General features: G+C 40.7%; 1 protein-coding gene across 7 annotated transcripts in view; it reads left to right on the top strand.

Moving 5' to 3' along the window:
- The window catches only part of LOC139766293 (uncharacterized), a 540,727-nt gene extending 536,049 nt beyond the window's left edge, over window positions 1-4,678 (top strand). For all 7 annotated transcript variants that reach the window (XR_011716836.1, XR_011716837.1, XM_071694755.1 and 4 more), the window contains one exon: window positions 3,387-4,678. The gene's annotated coding sequence lies outside the window, so the exon portion shown is untranslated. The remainder of the gene's footprint in view (window positions 1-3,386) is intronic.
- Window positions 4,679-6,000: the final 1,322 nt, after the last annotated feature.

Genomic DNA, 6,000 nt, shown 5'->3' on the forward strand with positions numbered 1-6,000 from the left:
GTGAGTAACGTAAGGGTAAGAGAGATGTGTGGAAATAAAAAGAGCGTGGTTGAGAGAGCAGAAGAGGGTGTTTTGAAGTGGTTTGGGCACATGGAGAGGATGAGTGAGGAAAGATTGACCAAGAGGATATATGTGTCGGAGGTGGAGGGAACAAGGAGAAGAGGGAGACCAAATTGGAGGTGGAAAGATGGAGTGAAAAAGATTTTGTGTGATCGGGGCCTGAACATGCAGGAGGGTGAAAGGAGGGCAAGGAATAGAGTGAATTGGAGCGATGTGGTATACCGGGGTTGACGTGCTGTCAGTGGATTGAAGCAAGGCATGTGAAGCGTCTGGGGTAAACCATGGAAAGCTGTGTAGGTATGTATATTTGCGTGTGTGGACGTATGTATATACATGTGTATGGGGGGGGGGGGGGGTGGGCCATTTCTTTCGTCTGTTTCCTTGCGCTACCTCGCAAACGCGGGAGACAGCGACAAAGTATAATAAATATAAAAAAATTTTATTATTATTATTAATATTATTTCTATTATACTTGATCACCATTTCCCACATCAGTGAGGTAGTGCCAGAGATGGAGGGAACAAGGAGAAGCAGTAGAGAAAATTGGAGGTGGAAGGATGGAGTGAAAAAGATTTTGAGTGATTGGGGCCTGTACCTACTGGAGGGTGAGAGGCGTGCAAGGAATAGAGTGAATTGGAACGATGTGGTATACCAGGGTCGACATGCTATCAGTGGACTGAACCAGGGCATGTGAAACGTCTGGGGTAAACCATGGAAAAGTCTGTGGGGCCTGGATGTGGACAGGGAGCTGTGGTTTCGGTGTCTGAATATGTGTGGATGCAACCAAGATGAGAAGAAAGGAGAGGTAAGTAGCAATATTTGAGGAAAGAAACCTGGATATTTTGGCTCTGAGTGAAACGAAGCACAAGTGTAAAGGGGAAGAGTGGTTTGGAGTAAACTCACGGGTTGGTGAGAGAAGAGCAAAGGAAGGAGTAGCACTACTGAAGCAGGAGTTGTGGAAGTGTGTGGAAGAGTGGAAGAAAGTAAATTCAATATTGATTTGGGTATAACTGAAAGTGGATGGAGAGAGATGGATGATTATTGGAGTTTATGCACCTGGTCATGAGAAGAAATATCATGAGGCAAGTGTTTTGGGAGCAGCTGAGTGAGTGTGTCAGCAGCTTTGATGGACAAGACCAGGTTTTAGTGATGGGTGATTTAAATGCAGAGGTCAGTAATGTGGCAGTTGAGGGTGTAATTGGTGAACACTGGGTATTCAGTGTTGTAAATGGAAATGGTGAAGAGCTTGTGGATATGGGTGCTGAAAAAGCACTGATGATTGAGAATACCTGATTTAAAAAGAGAGATATACATAAGTATACGTATGTAAGAGACGGTCATAGGGCATCATTGGATTATGTTAATTGATAGGCATGTAAAAGAGAGACTTTTGGATGTTAATGTGCTGAGAGTGGCAGGTGGAGGGATGTCTGATCACTATCTTGTGGAGGCGAAGGTGAAGGTTTGTAGAGGTTTTCAGAAAAAGAATGTTGGGGTGAAGAGAGTGGTGAGAGTAAGTGAGCTTGGAAAGGAGACTTGTGTGAGGAAGTACCAATAGAGATTGAGTGTAGAATGGCAAAAGGTGAGAGCAAATGACATGAGGGGAGTGGGTGAGGAATGGGATGCATTTAGGGAAGCAGTGATGGCTTGCGCAAAAGATATATGTGGCATGAGAAAAGTGGTAGGTGGGCAGATTAGAAAGGGTAATGCGTGGTGGAGTGAAGAAGCAAAGTTGTTAGTGAAAAAGAAAAGAGATGTGTTTTGACGATACTTGCAAGGAAGGAGTGCAAATGACTGGGATATGTATAAAAGAAAGTGGCAGGAGGTGAAGAGAAAGGTGCAAGGGTTGAAGAGAGAAAATGAGAGTTAGGGTGAGAGAATGAATAATATGCGTAAGACAAGAGAACAAATGAGAACATCGGTGAAGGGGGCAAGTGGGGAAGTGATAACAAGTAGTAATGAAGTGAGAAAGAGATGGAGTGAGTATTTTGAAGGTTTGTTGAATGTGTTTGGTGATAGAGTGGGAGATATAAGGTGTTTTTTTTTGGGTGGTGTGCAAAGTGAGAGGTTCAGGGAGAATGGTTTGGTTAAGAGAGAAGAGGTAGTGAAAGCTTTGCAGAAGATGCAATCCGGCAAGGTGGCGAGTTTGGATGGTATTGCAGCAGAATTTATTGAAAAATGTGGTGACTGTGTTCTTGATTGGTTGGTAAGGATATTCAGTGTGTGTATGGATCATGGTGAAGTGCCTGAGGATTGGCGGAATGCTTGCATAGTGCCATTGTACAAGGGCAAAGGGGATAAAGGTGAGTGTTCTAACTATGGAGGCATAAGTTTGTTGAGTATTCTTGGGAAATTATATGGGAGGGTATTGAGTAGATAGGATGAAGGCATGTACAGAGCATCAGATCGGGGAAGAGCTGTGTGGTTTTCAGAGGAGGTGGAGGATGTGTGGATCAGATGTTTGCTTTGAAGAATGTGTGTGAGAAATGCTTAGTGATAGATAGATTTGTATGTAGCATTTATGGATCTGGAGAAGGCATATGATACAGTTGATAGACATGTTTTGTGGAAGGTCTTAAGAGTATATGGTGTGGGAGGTAAGTTGCTAGAAGCAGTGAAAAGTATTTTACCAAGGATGTAAAGTATGTGTACGAGTTAGAAGAAAGGAGTGATTGGTTCCCAGGCAATGTTGGTCTGCGGCAGGGGTGTGTGATGTCCCCATGGTTGTTTAATTTGTCTATGGATGGGGTGATTAGGAAGATAAACGCAAGAGTTATGGAGAGGGGCGAGTATGCAGTCGGTTGGGGATGAGAAGGCATGGGAAGTGAGTCAGTTGTTGTTCGCCCATGATACAGCTCTTGTGGTTGATCCGTATGAGAAACTGCAGAGGTTTGTAACTGAGTTTGGAAAAGTGTGTGAAAGTGAATGTGAATAAGAGCAAGGTTATTAGGTTCAGTAGGGTTGAGGGACATTTACTGAGATGTAAGTTTGAATGGAGAAAAATTGGAGGAAGTGAAGTGTTTTAGGTATCTGGGAGTGGACTTAGCTGCCAAGTCCACTCCCAAATAATACATACACTTCACTGGTCACCTTAGTTTTGACATTTTTCGTTCCATCCTCCTAATTCTATTTGGTGGACACACAGGAATCAGAGAACTAGTGATGGCGAGTTGTAGGAGTTAAAAGGCCTTGTTTTTCCATTTTATTTCAGAAAGAAATCTCATAGAGTATTCTGGGTTATGAATTGTTCTCATACTACATTTCATATTTTTATGTGAATATTTTGATACAGAAAATTTATTCGTTTTGTTTTGTGTTGGTTTCAGAAAACTGGTGACAACAAATGAGCTCTTAAATCTACAACCACAAAGAAAAAAAAAGAATGCAAGCCATCAAAATGTTAGAAGGTGATGTGATGCCAAAATGTCAGAAGAGGGATTGTGAGCCCTGTATCATATGTAGGAAACATTCACCCTTCAGTGAACTGCCCAGCCTCCAAGATGACCATTTGTTGATAACACGTTTTGAAGCTGCAGCAGAGACAGTCTGAGCCAATTCTAAAGTGGACCAGAGTTCTCTCAAAAGTGTGGGGCCAGGCAGGAAAATTAGCAAAGTTTCACAGCTAGATGATGACTTAGACCCCAGGTACTCCTCAAGACAGGAAACTGCTTCATAGTCAAGGGTGTATAACAACACATACGTACATAGTTTGTTATAGACACAGTACATCTAGGGAACTAACAGTCATGAAAGTCAGAGCCAGCATTAGTGCTTGGGAGTGGAAAAACAGTTTGTGTTATTTCAATCCAAAGTTGGTCAAAGTATTTTTTCTAGTACCTCGAGAGATATTGCTGCAGCAGAAGCATATTATTGCAGAACATGCTAAGGAGATCATACACACAGAAGGCTGTTCTTGGTGTAGTGATGTACAAGACTAGTACCAAATAGTGATTATAATTGGCGTAAAAAAATGCGATGTGAAAATGTTCAGACTGATATTTTGTCTAAACATCAGGTTGTTCTTTTGAATGAACTCACCTCCCAAGTTGTATCCGTCAGTAACGCAAATGAATTACAGTGGTCATAGAAGAAGCCAAGAATCATCTATGTCAAAATGTTGAGATGGAATCTGCTGGGTTGACTCTTTTAAAGTAGTTTGTTGACGGTAGCCAGCTTTTCACATGAATCAGTTGCCATTGAATATGTACTTTTGAAAGACAAGCATAGATGCTGAGCGACAAAAGGAGAAATCTATTTTTTAAGTGGTCCTGTTCTTACTTCACCAGATAGTATCTAGATTAAAGGAACAGCCTTGGCCTCTGCAGTTGCAAGAACAGTCATATATCCTTATCTGACTGTCTCGTGCAGTTCTTGAATATCTTGCGTTGTGGAAGGTAGGCATCATCATCTCACATCAGCTAAACATATTCACTGCCATGACTTGGTAAGGTGTTGACCATAAAGCTCACTCTTAGTTTGATGTATTATTTATCAAAACTTTGACGGGCAAAGTTGAACCTATCAAAACAGTGAATTAGCTTAGGAATTCATGTTCATACTCAAGCTTGAAGGAGATTGACACACAGCATTGTGCATTAATAAAGATGGAATATACTAATAGTAAGTCTACCTATTCCTCCAAACATATATATCCTTCCATCCCTACTGTGGTTGCCTTGAACAAGATTGATAGACTAGAGGAAGCTCCTGGTGGAGGAGGGATATCACATTGTAACAATGGCTTAATTGTATAACTTACACCATCAAATCTTGAACAATAACAATTAGAATGAAAGGCAAGAGGAGAATCAATAAAGATAAAGAGGTACAGATTTCAAATGGAAACAATGTATATCAGACCTGTATGATACATTCTGACAGAAAACATGGTAACATGAGAAAGTTAAGTGGTATTAATTCTCGTCCACTATCACAAACAACCTTTATCGGCCTTAAAAACTGGTGTGCTGCTGTTTGCATTTCCTCTCATTAACTCGGAAAAGACACAGGAAGCAAATAGGACAATGTTTTTATGTGATTCAACTAAAGATAAACTAGATGACAGTTGTTACAATGTGTGCCCGGGTATGTTATCACCAAGTATGTTATCTGTGGTTCATAGACACTTAAGTATTTATAAAAGAGACACAATGATGACAGTCTTAAGGAAAATCATAAATTAAGGAAAGGACAAAGAATATGTATCCAATAAACCTAAGAGAACCAGGAGTGATAATAAGGTGAAATATACAACAAATGTCACAGAAGCATCTGTAATAGAGTCTTGTGAGTAGAGACTAGCTCCCAAATGTTTGGATTATGTTGAAATGCTTATTTGACAGCCAGTTAGGTTAATTGACATGGAATGATGATGTGACTTCACACGTGGATATAAAAGAAATCCATCTACCTAAGGCGGGTACAAGTACAGCAGAAACAGAAAAGTTTTTGTGCATAGCTGAGTACAAAGACAAGAATATATGATTTGTCCATCAAGTGTTGAGTGAATCATGGTGACGATGGAATAGTACTTCTGTTGCATGCAATTAGACTTCCCTGGTGTTTGTATAGTCCAAGATCTAGAACACAAATAGAAAATCTAGCTGATGAAACATCTAAGAAATTGAAAGAAGTTTTGGCAGCCCAACTACAGACTGGTCAAGGCACAGAAACTGCATTTGAAAAAGTAGCTTTTGATGAAAGATGAAGAAGTGGCATTCTTGCTTGGGTGTATTATATACAACACCTCTAGAGAGAAGTAAGGACTCGGATGATGGACTTCAACCAAATACCTTGTCAGTATGGTCTTGACCTCTAGAACTGTCGTTACTTTGTCAGAATCTGTGATCTCAAGTCAGCAAATTAAAATGAGTCAGTCAAAGAGAACTGATATGTTCGCCATGAACTGAAGGGAATGGAAAGTGGCGAAGCACCTGGTGC

Source organism: Panulirus ornatus, chromosome 4, assembly GCF_036320965.1.
Source record: "Panulirus ornatus isolate Po-2019 chromosome 4, ASM3632096v1, whole genome shotgun sequence".
Lineage (NCBI taxonomy): Eukaryota > Metazoa > Arthropoda > Malacostraca > Decapoda > Palinuridae > Panulirus > Panulirus ornatus.